Genomic DNA, 18,222 nt, shown 5'->3' with positions numbered 1-18,222 from the left:
ACATGAAAGGTTTCATCTTTCCCCAAAACCAAGTTTAACATGCTTCCACTGTTTAGTCATGGCAGGCTAGGCCTCTTACCCACACACACACACTCATACCACCCTAAAAATAAGGGGGGGAAAGGCTGAATAAAATAGTTTCTCACTATTGAAGAATTTACAATATAATAAAGAATTATCAACTCAAAACTTATGAGAAAACAAGAACCCAGATAACCAGGTAACCAGGGCACTCAAAGCCTGCTTTGGCCCAGAGCCTTTTATCCATCCAAGATAAAATGAACTATAAAACTGAGCTATGATTTTTTTATTGATTTTAGAGAGGAAGAGAGAGGTAGAAACACCAATGATGAGAGAGAATCATTGATTGATGCTTCCTGCATGCCCCACAACAGGGACAGGGCCCACAACTCGGGCATGTGCCCTGACCAGGAATTAAAATGTAACCTGGTTCGTAGGTCGATGCTCAACCACCGAGCCACGCCGGCTGGGCTGAGCTATGATTTTGATGAACTTGTGAATCAAGAGGGCAGAAATCTGCTGGGACTTGCATCTACTTATAGGTGAAGAAGCAAAAACAGGGGGTGGCGTCCTGAAGAGACTCAATAGTGTCTTGCAAGCCAACTATTTCAGGAGTGGCCTTTACAGGTTCCTCAGGCAAAGCACAATTAATCTCAGATGGGGATAGAGTGACTGTTTCCATTGGCAAAGATGATGCACCAGAATTTAAGAACTGCCAATATGTTCCCACTGCAATTTTGGGGAACCCATTCTTTCCTAATCAATAACCTCACTTTAATAACAGATATCTTGTGAGCACGGAAATTCAACCTGTGTTGTAATTCAGCCAATCACAAGACCAGTCTGGGTTTAATATTCAGAAATATCAGCTTTGCAGATACAGATGAGGCTTTCTTTCAGGACAGACTCTGAAACTTTTAGGTCATTTACGCAGCACCTGAGCTTGGAATTAATGAGCACTTGAGCTCATCCTTTTCTTCCCCTACTATGTTAAGTACACTTACTAGTACTAGCAACCCAATGATGATATCTCCATTGCCATATCATGCCATGGAGTATCAGTGTCCTCTTTACTAATGACAATAGAGTCATTAGTGTCTTTGAATCTAATTGTATTAGAGAATGGATCCCAAAAACTGCAGAATCAACTCAGAAAACTCACCCCTAACATTCTGTTCCTCTAGAACTATTCTGGCTACCAAAATCTGTATCAGTCAGGGTTTTCCAGACAAACAGACCAATAGAATATATTGTAAATGAGACTTTTAAGCAACAGACTCATGTGATTGTGGGGCCTGGCAAATGTGAGATCTTTAGAGCAGGCCAGAAGTCTGGACACACAGGGAATAGCTGCTGTCTTGAGTCTGAAATCTATAGGACATGCTGGGGGCTGAAACTCAGGCAGGACTTCTACGTTACAAACTTGAGGAAGAATTCCTTCTTCTCTAGGTAACCTCAGTTATTTTGTTGTTGTTGTTCTTGCTCTTAGGGCCTTCAAATGATTGAATGAGACTAATCTACATTATTAAAGGTAATATCCTTTACTTACAGTCATTTGACCTTAAATGTTAATCACATCTACAAAGCACCTTCACAACAACATCTAGACAAGTGCACCATAGCCTAGACAAGTTGACACATAAAATTATCGTAACATATACAATATGAATTCATGATGTATTAGAGATCTCATCAAAAATAAAATGTATAGATGATAATATGGGCAATAATATAATCTATACCTGTATCTATTAGTGGGTATAATTTATAATGTAGAACAAAAAAGTATCACTGTAGAAAAATAATTTATACATTCAACTACATTAAAATTGATGACTTTTGTTCATAAAGAGATACCAATTATGAAAGTCTCTGAGTAGGAAAAAATTATATAGAGATATATAGAATATCCAGGACTCGGATTATGAAAAGAATGTCTACAAATCAATAAGATAAAGCAAAGTATCCAATATAAACTTAGATCAGAAAGACTTGTCTCTGAAATCCCCAAAAGAGAATAACCAAATACTTAACAAAAGATCTAAAAAGCTGCTCAATCCACTTATATTGAGGAAAATGCAAATTAAAATCACAAGTAAAGTTGCCATTACAGATGTACAAGGTTGTCAAACATTTTGAAGTATGAAAATAAATGTGAGCATAAAAGAGAGAGGCACATATCAGAATGATTATGAATCTAATCTCTTTAACTGAATTCTCTACCACTTTCAAATGTGTGAATTAAAGCCAGTCACTTCACCTCTCTGTGCCTCGATGTCATTATCTGGAAGTGGGAAGAACAATACTACCTCATCTTTATAATATTATAAAGCTTAAATCAATGTGCTGAGAATATTGCCTGACATATATTACTTAAGTGTTTACTTTTTAATCAAATAAAATGTGGTAAAATAGAAACCCTAATACTCTGCTAGTAGGAGTGAAGATTTGGAAAACAGTTGGCAATGATCTATTATCATTAAAGATACATAGAACTTGTAATACATCAATTCTGCTTCTAGTATATAATCTAGAATACATACAATAGGGCACATTTATAAGAATGTTTACAGTGAATTCCTTAGTATTACAGAAATGGAAATAATCATCTACAAAAGAATAGGTAAATAAATTTTAGAAGACACATACAATAAAATACTAAACAGAATGAAAAGGAATAAACTACAGCAGTAAACTTCAGGTATACGCAAGAATATAGATAAATCTCAGACTTATTATGTTGAGTGAAAGAAGCTGACCCAAAAGAATACAAATTATGACTCTATTTTCATAAAATTCAAAGACCAGGAAAGACTAAAGTATATTGGTAAAATTTAGAGAATAGTAACAGCATTATTATCATATATGCAAGGACAGTGGCTATAAGAGAAGAGGTAAATTTTGTTGGGGAGAATTATCTACAATAATAAAAGTGTAATATGCTAATTAGACTGGACAGCTGACGACCTTCCAGACATCCTTCCGGATGTCCTTCTGGATGACCTTCTGGATGAAGCCGGCCGGGGCTGCGAGGGCTGAGGCAAGCTGCCGCGGCTGTGAGGGCTGAAACCCTTGCACAAATTTCGTGCATTGGGCCTCAAGTAAGTGTACAATAAGAGGAAGATTATACCTGTTCTGCAGATGGTTATTTCACTTCTACAAGATTGAATAATGTTGCAATAGACAGTCTTGTACATGTGTCCTAGTTTATATAACCTATGTTACATATCTAGAACTAAAGCTACTGTATTATAATGGTATTCATATAGTTCTGTCTCTAGACCTGAGTAGAGGTTATACAGGTACTCATTAAACTATACAGATATGATTTGTGTACTTCTGTACTTATTTACTATCCTATATAATAAAAGAGAAACATGCAAATTAACTGTCCCTCTGCTACACTCAAGCCATGCCCACAAGCCACGCCCACAAGCCAATCAGGAGTGAGTATACAAATTAACCCAACTAAGATGGCTGCGGTCATGGAGCTGGAGCAAACAAGAGGCTTGGGTTGCCCCCAACAATGGAGAAAGCCAACCTTCCCACCTGACTTGGCCGGACCTGGGCTCCGCTCAAGGCTACAAAGTTTCAATTATAGAAGATAAATAAATCCCAGGAAAAAGAAAAAGAAAAAAAGGAGAGGCTGGGAGATTGGGTTGCCAGGGGGCATGGCCAAGCACCCCAGAGGGACTCCCCCACCCTGAAGGGGGTGTGGCCAGCCTGAAAACGGCCCTCAGCCCCTCACCCAGGCTGGCCAGGCACCCCAACAGGACCCCCACCCTGATCTGGGACACTCTTCAGGGCAAACCAGCCGGCCCCACCCATGCACCAGGCCTCTAGCCTATATAATAAAAGGGTAATATGCAAATTGATCCTAACACCAGAACGACTTGGAATGACTCATCACTATGAAACACACTGATCACCAGGGGGCAGACGCTCAATGCAGGAGCTGCCCCCTGGTGGTCAGTGTGCTCCCACAGAGGGAGCTCTGCTCAGCCACAAGCCAGGCTGATGGCTGCCAGTACAGCGGTGGTGGCGGGAGCCTCTCCCGCCTCCTCAGCAGCCCTAAGGATGTCTGACTACAGCTTAGGCCTGCTCCCCATTGGCAAATGGGCATCCCCCGAGGGCTCCTGGGCTGCCAGAGGAATGTCTGACTGCTAGCTTAGGCCCAATCCCCCGGGAGTGGGCTTAAGCCAGCAGGTGGACATCCCCTGAGGGGTCCCAGACTGCAAGAGGGCACAGGCCGGGCTGAGGGACTCCCCCCTACCAAGTGCACAAATTTTTGTGCACCAGGCCTCTAGTTTGATAATAAAAATAGAAAATGGATTGTGATTAAATGGGAAATCAAGCATAAAACATCTTAAAAAATGGGATGTAAAGAAGAGAATATATATATATGGAGCATGCAAGAGAGAGAGAAATGAAGTAAAGTTGTCTTTGTCTGCAGATGACATAATCTTGTATATAAAAAAATACTAGAGACTCCACTAAAACAGGGTTAGAACTAACCAATATATTCAGTAAAGTTGCAAGATACAAAGTCAACATACAGAAATAAGTTGTATTTCTTTACACTAGCAATGAACTATCTGAAAAAGATATTTTTAAATCTCATTTATAATAGCATCAGAAACAATAAAATACCTAGGAATAAATTTAACCAAGTAGGAGAAAGATATGTACACTGAAAACTATAAGACACTGATGACAGAAATTAAAGATGACAAAATAAATGGATGGATATACTGTGTTCTTGAATTGAAAGAACTAATATTGTTAAAATGTCCAAACTACCCAAACCTATCTATAAATTCAATGTAGTCCCTATCAAAATTCCAAATAGTATTTTTCAGTGGAATGGAAAACACACTCCTAAAATTTATGTGGAATCACAAAAGACCCCAAATAGCTAAAGCAATCCTGAGAAAGAACAAAGCTGTACACTTCCTGACTTCAACCTATATTACAAAGTTATAGCAAGCAAAACATATGGTACCAGCACAAAAAGATACGTAGACCAATGGAATATAATAAAAAGCCCAGAAATAGACCCACACACATGTGATAAACAGATATTTGATAAGGGAGCCAAGAACACTAAATGGAGTAAAGGATAGTCTCTTTAATAAATAGTATTGAAAAATTGGATATTCACATGCTTTTTTCCTTTTTAGGAATGTAGACAGTCAAGAATTTCTCAATATTTATGGGAAATATCCAGTTAAAAGGAGCATTCAGATTTATAGAGGAGAAGAGGTACAATCAATTGAGTGCAATTTCTAAAAAGTAGGGAGTGTTATTTGGTACTCTACTATAATGATAAACACACGCCATTATATATTTGTCCAAACCATAGAATGTACAACACCAAAAGTGAACCTAATTTAAACTATGGATTTTGAGTAATTATGATGTATCATAACATTTTCATTCACTGTAGTAAATATATTTTCAAAATACATTATTTTTTAAGTAGGGAGTGTTATGCGACCATTCTCCATGGACCTCTAGTGCACCTGTTCTTGGGGCAGACACACTACCTTTTTTCTGGACTATCTTTTCAAAGATGTTGAATAGGAAACAGCCTTGAAAGGTTGAAATAATGTCATCCTCTCTAACAAGGGCAAGTTTGCTTACTTCCCAATGTAATAAATATAATATTTCTCTCCAGGGCAAAAGCCAGACAGGCTTACTTCCCATTATATAAAATCCTGGTTCTCTCAAGCCAGGGTTCCTCTTTTCAATGTAGCCCACTGCACTTTACAAGAATCTCCTGGCCTTCCTAGCATCACTGTGGAAACTGGGGCTCAGGAATGGGCACAAATGCTGACAACTCTGGCTACTCCTCTTGCTGAGTAAGGAACTGTCTTTGTGTCTGAACCAAGAGTGGTGTTTTCTGCCGGCATCCATAAAAAGGCAACAGATTAATTTGCCAGCCTGGAAGTATAAACTCTGAGACCATCACAGCTTTCGACAGGAAGGGCATAGAATGGGCATTTGGATCATCTAGAGCTACTTTAGATATGTTGCCACAATAGCTTTCAGCTTGGTGGCCCTTACAAGGCACTGCAAAATTTTTTTCGTGGGTTATATAATTTAATCCTTACAAATTCCATTAGAATTCCCTTTTAACAGCTGAACAACAGGAAGCCACTTGACCAAGATCTGACATTAATTAGTGCCTGAGACTAGATTGAGATATGAGCCTCTTGGTTGATCACAGAGCTGCAGCTGTAGTGTTTTCTGCTATTGTTTCCAAAATGTGGTTTATAGACTGATGCCAGCACCTGAGGAGTGTGTACAAGGAAAAATGACACAAGTGTTCATCAAAGGAGCCAAGAAGAAAGAAAACAATATGGTGAGTTTTTCACTCAGCTAAATATATTCAGTTTACATGGCTAACTTTATTCTGAGAACTAGTCCTCCCTTTTAGAGGAAAAGAGGGTGTTTTCATATCCTTTTGTTAAAGAATTGAAAGTGATAGTAAATTGTAGTTTTGTTTGAGAAGTATTTAAGATCCTTCCTCGACAACATAAACAGCTGGCATTTCAATATCCGTCCTTTTTTCTTCTTATCTATGGAATCTTAAACTCATATCTAGAGTTTAAGTACATGTCATTGTGGAGCACATATTGCTTCCTAAATGGGTTCATGGTCTAGTTCATGCCTCTGGGGTGATTAAGTATGTCAGTGTGTTGGTGTGTAAATGTGCTTATGACTATGGGGTGCAGGCACATTTGCAGTGAACTGTCTTTGGAAGACTAAACATAGAGCTTTCATCATGATCTGTCCTTGCTGGCTTTGATAATATGTGAGATCTCAACAGCTACTCCAGGGCCTGACACATAATAGGAACTGAGTAAAGGTGTGTCAACTGAGTAAATAAGTCAATGAGCAGATGCATTAATGGACTTTGAGGGGTTTTTTTGTTGTTTTGGAAATTCAGTGGTACATGTGGTTGGACAACCCTACTCCTTCCATAGCAGCAGGCTTGCTTGATCCAGAACACCATTCCATTCTTCAAAGAAGAAAAAAAGAAATAAGTGGCATACATCACCTGACATATAGATAAATAACATTTGATTTCTTTTTAATACGTGATCATCTGTTTAGGGTGGCGAAAAACTCCATCATTTTTCTGAAAGATCCAAACAGGCGGTTACCTGCCTTGTGAATAGATACACCCCTGGCTGAACTATGCTTTCCCCACTGAAGGAAGCAAAGCTTTGTGTTAGCTCCTAAGAAAGGACAGAGACTTTGGGGTGTTCTGTGGTTGTTGGTGATGATTTACATTTTTTTCTCATATGGTTTTAACATGTTTAAAATATATTCTACTTCTTAGCCACTTAAAAATAACACTGAATTTATGTTCTCTCGAATTGTGCCAATGCATTAAAAAGATGATGTTTAGTGTGCCGAGAATCAATTGTTAAATGTACTGAGTGTGAGAGCTGGCATGTTTACTGCATCTAAAACCTTTTGATAAGTTTGATAATCATAATTTCCTTCTGTTTTACGGTATCCTTTCGTTTTCCTTTAAACTGCCTCAGAACTGGTTATTAACAGGTTATTTTTGTGTAACCAGGAAGTCCTTTTGTTCCCTGGTCTTCTTCTTTCTACAGACTGATTTGATTAGTGTTTGCAATGTCCTAGCTTATCACCATGGAAATACTGTAACATGACAAATATACAGCAAACAAAATGGGAAGAGAGTAATTAGAACAGAAGAAGGCTTGTGGCTGGAAGCAGATTCTAGTTTCCCATCTTCCCGGGAAGTCTGGCTGGAACATACGTTTTTTAGTCCTACACAATACTGTGTGTAGATAGCCTTTCCACTGTAGGACCCCCTTCATGATGTCCCCTCTTCATCACCATAGACAAATTCCTTTTTCTCACATACTATGACTTTGTGTAATTACTTTCTCATATAATGTTTATGTCATTTATATTCAAAGCAACTATTGAGCATTCAGGAATAAGCCTGGGAAGACTTGATACTCTGCTGAGTTAATGAGGTGAATGGGCAAAGGGACAGGTTGAGAAGACAGATGAGGAGTTTTAGCCTTGATTCCACCACTTGTGACTCTCAATTTATTTATTTGTGAAAGGGACACAAGAACAACAGTTCACCTATCTTATAGGAATGCTGTAAGAACTGACTGAGAAAATATATTTAAAAAGTACCTTGGTAGATCATCTTCCTTTCCCTGCCAATAGCACTCACAAACATGGTAAACGTTCCTACAACCTGCCAAACTTCCTGTAGGAAGTGCGGCAAGCATCAGTCCCACCAAGCAACACAGTACAAGAAGGGCAAGGCTTCTCTGTATGCACAGGGAAAGCGGCGTTATGACAGGAAGCAGAGTGGCTATGGTGGGCAGACTAAGCTGGTTTTCTGGAACAACAAAAAAAAAGGCTAAAACTACAAAGAGGATTGTGCTGAGGCTTGAATGTGTTGAGCTTAACTGCAGACCTAAGAGAATGCTGGCTATTAAGAGATGCAAGCATTTTGAACTGGGAGGAGATAAGAAGAGAAAGGGTCGAGTGATCCAGTTCTAAGCTTCGTATTTTGTTTTGTTATCCTATCTAATAAAGAGGGAATATGCTAATTGACTGACCCACCCTCAAATATGGCGGTGCCCACAGTCACAAGATAGTGGCGTCCAGTCCCTTCAGCCCTGCTGGGATGGCAAGTGGGCCAGCGGCTCCACGTGCCTGCCTCTGGAGTCCCCCTTCCCCCCCAGCCCCCAAGCCACCTAGGGCCGGCCCGAGGCACAGACAAGCCTTGGATGGCAGCTGCCCAGCTGCCCAGGGCCGCCCAACGCTCAGGTAACCAGGACCAGCCAAGGCTTGCTCTGCCGGCTGTGGCAGCAGCAAAGGTGTGATGGGGACGTTGCCTTTCCCTGATCGCCGGGTCGCCTCCCATCCCTGAGGGCTCCCAGACTGTGAGAGGGGGCAGGCTGGGCTGAGGGACCGCCCCCCAGTGCATGAATTTTCATGCACCGGGACTCTAGTATGACAATAAAATCTTGATATGTTAAAAAAAAAAGTACCTTGGTGAACAAAAAGCAATACAAATACTATATAGTAATCTTAAGAGGCCAAAAACTGATTAATCTTTATTGTTCTCATTATATTGGTCCTTGGTGAATCATAATATACCTGTCCTCTAATCACATCGCCATAAAGTATGTTGACAGGCCAGGTTTTCCAGGAATTATATGCTCTTGATGCTTTAAAACATGAATTACACAAGGTCCTGGAAAGAAGAGTGCTGACGGTAATTTGACTGTGGCAGGAAGATGTATTGGATGAATGAGTAGGACATTTTCAGCTCTACTTTTTGAGGCAGTAGAAACAATAGCATCCTAGCACCCAGCTTTCCTATGCCCTGAATGTCATACTGAGCTCCTTCACATCAGGAGTGAGCACATTGTGACTTCTTCTATGGGTTCTACGTATGAAAAAAAAAACAACCCACAACGAATCCTCTTTATTAGGAAACAAATGGTCCAAATTACAAGCTCCTGTAGGTTTAAACCCACAGAAGCAATCTAATTTCAAAAGGACTCTAAAGACACATTTCTCTTCAGTGAGTGGACACAAGATGTGAGTAATTATTAAACTCATAAACTAGCTATGATTTGGAAGGTTATTCAAGAGAGTAGAGCTCTGTACTCAAGCTCAGTTAGAACAGGGAGTATTTGAGCCAGTCTAAAAATGAGCACGTTGCTCAATGTGATCTTTCTCCTGGTCCTCTTTGCCTCCCTTCCCTTAATTATACTCCTTTCTCCTCCTTCCCCCTTTTGCCTCATTTTCCTTCCTTTACTTCCCTTTCTCTGTCTTTTATTTGTTTGTTTATTTTAATTAGAGTTGAGGTACAGTGTAGTGTCAGGTGCACAACTTAGTGATGGGACATTTATATAAGTTACAAAGTGATCATCCCGATAAATTCAGTACCATCTAACACAGTGGTTCTCAACCTTCTGGCCCTTTGAATACAGTTCCTCATGTTATGACCCAACCATAAAATTATTTTCGTTGCTACTTCATAACTGTAATGTTGCTACTGTTATGAATCGTAATGTAAATATCTGATATGCAGGATGGTCTTAGGCGACCCCTGTGAAAGGGTCGTTCGACCGCCAAAGGGGTCGCGACCCACAGGTTGAGAACCGCTGATCTAACACCATACATAATTATCACAATATTAGTGACCATATTCCCTATGAAGTACTTTACATCCCTATGACTAATCTGTACCTGCCAATTTGTACATCTTTTTTAAAAAATTCTTGTTTTTGAAAGTATTACATATGTCCCCTTTACCCCCATTGCCCTCTGCCAGCCCCCTCTGCCCCCCAGCTCAGGCCTTCACCCTGCTATTGTCTGTGTCCATTGGTTATGCTTATATGCATACAAGTTCTTTGGTCGATCTCTTACCAGCACACACTCTCCCGGCCCCCTCACCCATCCTCCCCTGCCTTCCCTCTGAGGTTTGATGGTCCGTTCAATGCTTCTATGTCTCTGGATCTATTTTTGTTCATCAAATTATATCGTTCATTATATTCCACAAATGAGTGAGATCATGTGATACTTATCTTTCTCTGACTGGCTTATTTCGCTTAGCATAATGCTCTCCAGGTTTCTGTATTGTTGCCCCTCTCTCTTTCTTGCCCTGCATTATCCAAATTGGTCATCCAGACCCTTGCAGTCCTAATTATGCAGACAAGCATGCTCTTTGTTTTGTTCTAAATTGTCAGTGTCTTCTTCTTAATCTGACTTAAATTCATCAGCTAATTGTGCCACACCCTTTCACTTCGGCTTTTTAGACCTTGTTATGGTTGAATTGTGTTCCCTTAAAAAAAGGTTAGTTGAAGTCATAATCCCCAGTACCTCAGAATGTGACTGAATTTGAGAGCAGGGTCACTGTGGATGGAATTAGTTACGGCAAGAACGGTATCTGAAGAGGCATGCGCCCACACAGAGCAAAGACTAAGTGGAGACACAAGGAGAATGCCCTGCTTCCCAAGCAGAGACTGGAGTTATGTTGCCACAAACCTAGGAAAGTCAAAGATTGCCAGAAAACTCTCAGAAGCTAAGGAAGAGGCATGAAACAGATCCTCATTCACAGTCCTAGAAGGAACTAACCATGGACACCTTGATTTTTAACTTCTAGCCTCCAGAACTGGGAAACAATATATTTCTGTTGTCCTAAGCCTCCCACAAAGTTTGTGGTACTTTGTTGCCACAGTCCTAGCAAATACAGACCTGAATCGTAATTTTATTTTATCTTTTTATTTTTTTAATTTATTGGGGGCAACATTGGTTAATAAAATTATATAGGTTTCAGGTGTTCAACTCTATAATACATAATTTGTACATTATATTGTGTGTTCACCACCCCAAGTCAATTCTCCTTCCATCACCATTTATCCCCCCTTTACCCTCTTCTACCTGTCCACACACACCCCTTTCCTTTTGGTAATCACCATGCTGTTGTATAGGTCTGTGTGTTTTGTTTTGTTTTGTTTTGTTTTGCTTAATTCCTTCACCTTTTTCACCCAGCCCCCAAACCACCTCCCCTACGATAGCTGTCAATCTGTTCACTATATCTATGAGTCTGTTCTATATTGTTTGTTAGTTTATTTTATTCATTAGATTCTACATATAAGTGAAATCAGTCTTTCTCTGACTGACTTATTTCACTGAGCATAATATTCTTCAGGTCCATGCATGCTGTTGCAAAAGGTAAGATTTCCTTCTTTTTTATGGCTGAGCAGTATTTTATTATTATGTAAGTGTACCACAGCTTTTTTTTTTAATCTATTCACTTATTGATGGGCACTTGGGCTGTTTCCGAATCTTGGCCATTATAAATAATACTACAATGAACATAGGGGTGCATATATTCTTTCAAATTAGTGTTTCGGGTTTCCTTTGATATATTCCCAGGAGTGGAAGCATAGGTCATAAGGCAGTTTCATTTTTAATTTTTTGAGGTAAGTCTATATTGCTTGCCACAGTAGCTGCACCAGTCTACATTACCACCAACAGAGCACAAAGGTTTCCTTTCTCCATATCCTAGCCAACATTTGTTTGTTGAATTCTTGATGATAGCCATTCTGACAGGTGTGAAGTGATATCTCATTGTGATTTTAATTTGCATCTTTCTGATGATCGGTGATGTTGAGCATCTTTTCATATGTCTATTGACCATCTGTATGTCCTCTTTGGAGAAGTGTCTATTCAGGTCCTTTGCCCATTTTTTAATTGGATTGTTTTTATGGTGTTGATTTTTATAAGTTCTTTATAAATTTTGGATATTAAGCCCTTATCGGATATATCATTGGTAAATATGTTCTCCCATTCAGTAGGTTATATCTTCATTTTGTTGATGGTTTCCTTTGCTGTGCAAAAGCTTTTTAGATTGATATAGTCCCATTTGTTTATTTTTTCTTTTGTTTCCCTTGCCTGAGGAGACATATCAGAAAAAAATATTGCTATGAGAAATGTCCAAGATTTTACTGCCTATGTTTTCTTGTAGAATTTTTATGGTTTTGAGTCTAACATTTAAGTCCTCTTACACCATACACAAGAATAAACTCAAAATGGATTAAAGACTTAAATGTTAGACTCAAAACCATTATTTTATTTTTCAGTTTTGGAAAAATGTATTCATATTGCCATACTTCCTTCTCCCAAACATGAATGTTTACAGCTCAATCTTTAAAAGGCTGGAATTTCCTCAGCCCTCTGCCACTAAGCCACATTCTGACTGCTTTATTATGCCAACATTTGAGCAACTAGCAGCTCAAACAAATTTGGTTGAAAACCTAAATCTTTTTAGAACAAGAGGAAACAGATTTATAGCTTGCAAACTCATAAGCCCAGGGTAATAAAAAGAAATCAATATTGCTGTTTTAATTCTACTATACAATAGCTTCTTAGTTCTGACTCTATAAGTATTTCAGATTGAATTATGATTTTATATGTAGCGAAGGGAGTCAAAGAAAGGTTGGTTTGGAAAGTTAACTGGTAAAGAGAAATGAGCATTGGTTTGTGAGTCTGTTAATTTTTTTAAACCTTAGCTTAGCCTTGTTTTTGGGATAGGACTTTAGCTATCAGTTTAATCCTCAGAAGAGTTGGTTTTCTCTAGCAGAGAACTTGGCACATAGGCAATACTCCTCAAAGTTCATCTGGTATTTAATAAAGCTTTTCCTTTTTTGGATACTAAGGCACTTATATCTAGCAGGGGCTTGCTATACCCTATACCCATCCTGCCAATGATTTACATGACAAAAGTTACTTTTAAGTGGTCTGAAAAATCTCTATTTACTTAATAACAAAAACTACCACCAGGGCACTTAGAAACCCTTTTAGTTTATTTCATCTTGGTGATTCCTGAACTTTCAGCCACAGAATAAATAACACTGGTCAGGACTTTTAAACTAGACTGTGAAGAGTATGTTATCACCTCAGGTAATTTAAACTTCAGCACCAACTCTAAAATTAAACTTCACAAGCTCTTGAAAATGTCTGTGAAGTTGTATTTTAGAGCTTGGAATAGATAAATCCAAGTCAATACAAATGGTAATAGAGTGATTTATAATGCTTGGTAAGATCAAATTCTTATAGTCCTGGTGCTTAAAGAAACCTATAAATATAGCTGGAAATCTTATCTTACAAAAGATTAACCCGTGGGAAGTGAAAGAAGAGCTGAGGGAAACATTTGCTCCTCAATGTTATCCTGCAAAGAGCCTTGGAGAGAAGAAAAACCAGGCTTGCTGAGTACTCCAGGCAATATACTGGGCACTTTCTATATACCCCGTATAGCATGTCATTTATCCCTATTTTATGAATGAAGAAATGGAGTAATTCTAGGTAAAAATAAAAAATCAAATCTGGGGTTGGCTGACCCAACAGCCCATGAATCCTACTAACCAGAGCCAGAGTTTTGGTTTTTAGTCTCTGCCTGCCAAGCTGGATGACCTTGAATAATTTCCCAAATCCCATTTAGATCTCAGTATCTGTCTGTGTAAAGCTGATGTTTTAGAGTAGATGTTTGCAGTCTCCTTCCAGCTAGAGAATTTCTACATGGAAAAAATTCAGTGCAAGCCATAATGGTAAGGAACTAGTAGCTAACTGTTGACTCCATGATGATATCCCACTATACGTCCATCATGATCATTTGAATTTGTTTAGGTAGTCAGTAGAACCTGTAATACTGACTGCTATGCCTGTAAACATGAGTTTTAGCTATATAATTCAAAATATTACTTGAATTATGTAGCATCACTTGAAATATTTTTCTTGCTTAAAACTTATAAATAACTGTATAGCGCACTGCGCAAAGAGAGTGGAAGTGCAATAGTAAAAACCACCAAATTAAAATGTATTTTGCAATAACTTAAAAATGCAAAAATTTCTTCAACAAATTCAGTAACAGTCTTTACAAGCTAATCCATAGAAATGTATATACTTTTTTATTTTAATCCTCACCCGAGTATATTTTTCCATTGCTTTTTGGAGAGAGTGGAAGAGAGAGGGAAAAACAGAGAGAAATATCAACGTGATAGAAACACATTGATTGGTTGCCTCCTGCATTAGACCAAACCAGGGCCTGGGCCTGGGAGGAGCCTGTAACCGAGGTACATGCCCTTGACTGGAATCGAACCTGGGACCCTTTGGTCCACAGGCTGAAGTTCTATCCACTGAATCAAATTAGCTAGAGCTGTATATGTTTTTATTATAGTTACTTCAAGAAAGATCTGAAAGAGACATAAGTGAGTAATCTGTCCAAAACGTCTTCTACAAACTGCATAAAATATCATTCTAAGACAATGTAGATAAAATCATGTTTTGATTTAGATATAGCAAAGCAAACTATGGCTGCAATCCTTATTTTGTGTAACTAGTAAAGGAAAACTTGCTTGATGACACATTAATACACCATAATATATCCAGGAAAACAATTTGCATGTCTAGAACATCCTTTTGGTAGACAATTATAGTGTTTATCTCTTTGACTGTTGTTCATTTAACCAAGAGGCAAAAATGTGTAGCTGAGGCTGCAGACAAGCAATTTCCTGTTCCATGTTGATTAACAGAAGAATTAGCATAGTGCTGTGTGGGTGACTCTTGATGAAATGGGCCTTACCAAGGTGGACTGAAGTGATGCCATAATCCCAGGCCAAGAAATCCTGGCCGGCATCTGAACACTCGGCAGAGCCTGCCATCCGACTCTGTAAAAAGGTTGCAAAAACCAGCCCAAGACAAACAAACAGGTATGTGGCCCTTGCAGAGGATCCAAGGCAAATGCTGAAATGGAGATTCATCAGGGAGTGCCAACTGTTCCAGACACTGGATAGATTTCAGTTAAACCAGATGGACATGTTGTGGAAATGTGTTTTTACTGTGCTCGGACAATATACCAAACAGTACAAGGTGGCATCAAAGTTCATTTGTATGATTTTATCATTGCTCTCTCTCTCTCTCTCTCTTAGGCTGTGCCGTTACTACACTGCTTGACCCGTGCCTATGATTTCAAACATTTTGTTTCCAGTAAGAGGCAGTACCTTACAACATCATTAGGTGTTCAATATTTGTGTTCTGTACTTGGTGAGGTTGTTCCAATATGTGGTTGGTTGTCTGATTCAATCTCTCATTCTTGGCCATCAATAATGCAAATAATAGTGGTGATGATTAAAAACACAGATGTATCCATTTGCTAACTTGAACATTTGAAAAAAATTTTAACCAAAAGATATGAGTATTCTACTCTGACTTCCCTTGGAAAGTTTTTTATTTTTTCTGATTAGATTTAAACTTCCTTGAACTATAACTTTGTAATCACAGTCAGAAAAAGGTGCCAGAAAAAAACTGTACACTGAGCTTATTTGCTTAATTGACTAGAAGCTTCTCTTCCTTTTTTATAGTGTAATTGAATGCCAAAGGATGATAAATTCATTTTAGAAAAGTATTGTATGTACAACTTGCATAATGGAAATAACTCATTTTAATTATCTTAATTATTACTATGACAATTTCTAAAACATGCCATGTCTTCAAAGTCTTAACCAAATAAAGATAACATCACCTGTATAAAAAAGACTGTGCTCCAAAAACATGGCTGTATCTTTGGTCTATATTAAGAAAAGAGCAATCTAGATACTGTGGGCAGGCATTCTAAATTAAGTCACGGATATGGAATTAGGACTAGCTACCCTCTGCGTTCCTCAGCCAGGGTCTGTACAGTAAATGCAAAATGGGAAGTTGGGCCTGTTCCAAGAGAAAATCCACCTGGATAATGCGCAGACAAAGACAGACACAGGAACTCACACTCATGCACACACCCCACCTCTGGACTGGAGCCACTGCCACAGCCAGAGACTGGGTGGCTGCAGGCCACACCCTCCCTACACACATTTACTCAGTTAGTCAATAGACATCAATCTCTCGCCTACCAGAGTGCAAATCTCTCTGTTGGACATGAAAGCCTTTAAAGGCTTTACTCCTGCCTGAGTTTTCTCCCCAGGCTCTTAAACACTCAATAAATGTAGCATGTGCTTGCTATGTGCAAAGCCCTGTGCCTCATTTTGGGAATTGGGTGGAAACACGAAACAGTCCCTCCTTTCAAGAAGCTGATGGCTTGTGAGAAATAAAAGTAAACAGAAAAGACAGGCTAACATGAGATACAAAAAATCTACACAGTCGTATATTAAGGGGTCCTCTGAGAACATGCCCAAGTCAGCTGGTAGCACACTGAAGGCCATTCTCACTCGGTCCTAAATTCAATGACATGCAAACTGGATGTGGAGCCTAGGCTTCAGGCTTATATTCCCACTCTACAGAAGATAATAAAAATCAAAAGGGAAACTCAGCTATCACAAGAGTCAGGCAAATATAACAAGCTAAGAGGAGCTGAGAAGAGGAAGAGCTGTGCGCAGGATCATTTCTGTGAATAGAAAAATCTGGTCTCTTTGTTTATGATATTAAAAATAGTTAACAGTTTTCTAATCAATTACTATGTACCAAGCACTTAGCTGACTTCTGCCCTACAATCATTTCCTACTGCTCCTCAGCGTGAGAGAGCAGCATGTTTCACCCCAGAGTCTGCTCTGTTTCTTTCCTCTTCCTAGCATGCTCTCTTGAGATGTTTACAGAGAATGTTCCAGCACTTGATGGAGACCTCTGCTTCCCTAAGAGACTTGCACATCACCAGCTCAGTCTAAACCAGTACTCCTTGCTCCTCCTTCTCCGTTGTCCCTGATTCTTTTTTTTCTATATAGCACTTAATACTACTCCAAAACCTGTTTTTGTATTTATATAGTTAGTGATCGCCTATCTCCCTAGATCAGGTGTTAGCTCCATCAGAAGAGACACGTTGTTGTTGTCACTGTTGTTCTAGTCATGGTGACCCCAGCCCCTGCCACCATTTATCATGTCACATCGAAGGTATTAGGACTAGCTCCCCTCTGCCTTCCCAACAAGTATTGCTGATTGAACAAACAAATCTCATTTAATCCTTAGAGCCATTACAAGAAGTTGAGAAGGCTGGGATGGGAGAGGACAGCAGATGGTTGTATGGCTCACAGGCAGTAAATGGACAAGCTGGAATTCAAATCCAAGTAAATCTGTGGATGTAAGATGACTATGCACATTGCCTTTGGGAAAAGTGTGGGTCATACAAAGAGAAGTGAGAAGAAAGCAAGAACATACAATGAATTTTTTATAAAAGTCTGTGTGCGCACAGACTGTTGTAAGAATGGGTTCTGTTTTATTGAGAGTGAAAAAAAGAAAACTAAAGTGAGATTGCAAGGCAAATGGGTAAACATGAGTCTTAATTGTCTCAACATTCGTGGAAAATAAACAACAGTGATAAACACTAAAGCTATCAATCCTCTGGCAGACCCCAGAATTCTATGTGTATCTTCTTCTAAGTCTGGGGAAAGATGAAGAAGTCACTGAATGAGTTCAGTATACTTTCTGGAATGATCACCTGCTTCCACTTGGAGTCTCATTATCACATCAGAGTGTAGACCTGCTGGGTGCATCTGGAGACCCAGCCCTGGCCCCTGGCTCCTGGCCCCCGGCCTGGCCTGCACTACTCTGACCATCTCTACTGTAATTGCATCACATCTTACCTCTTCATCATGACAGAATGCACCCCGTTCTCCTCAGCTTTAAGCAACT

General features: G+C 39.2%; 1 long non-coding RNA gene and 1 pseudogene across 1 annotated transcript in view; both read left to right on the top strand.

Annotated features, from left to right (window-relative positions):
- The first annotated feature begins 6,191 nt into the window (after positions 1–6,191).
- LOC139010589 (uncharacterized) overlaps positions 6,192–18,222 on the top strand; it is a 107,486-nt gene continuing 95,455 nt past the window's right edge. Inside the window, exon 1 of the long non-coding RNA XR_011471543.1 lies at positions 6,192–6,385. This is a non-coding gene — a long non-coding RNA (uncharacterized lncRNA). The remainder of the gene's footprint in view (positions 6,386–18,222) is intronic.
- LOC139011720 (large ribosomal subunit protein eL42-like) lies at positions 8,256–8,586 on the top strand (annotated as a pseudogene).

Source organism: Myotis yumanensis, unplaced genomic scaffold (genome assembly GCF_028538775.1).
Source record: "Myotis yumanensis isolate MYYU_CA2020_CCGP unplaced genomic scaffold, mMyoYum1.0.hap1 SCAF_5, whole genome shotgun sequence".
NCBI classification, from domain to species: domain Eukaryota; kingdom Metazoa; phylum Chordata; class Mammalia; order Chiroptera; family Vespertilionidae; genus Myotis; species Myotis yumanensis.
The sequence above is the reverse complement of the archived record's forward strand: the minus strand, read 5'-3'. Positions and strand labels throughout refer to the sequence as shown.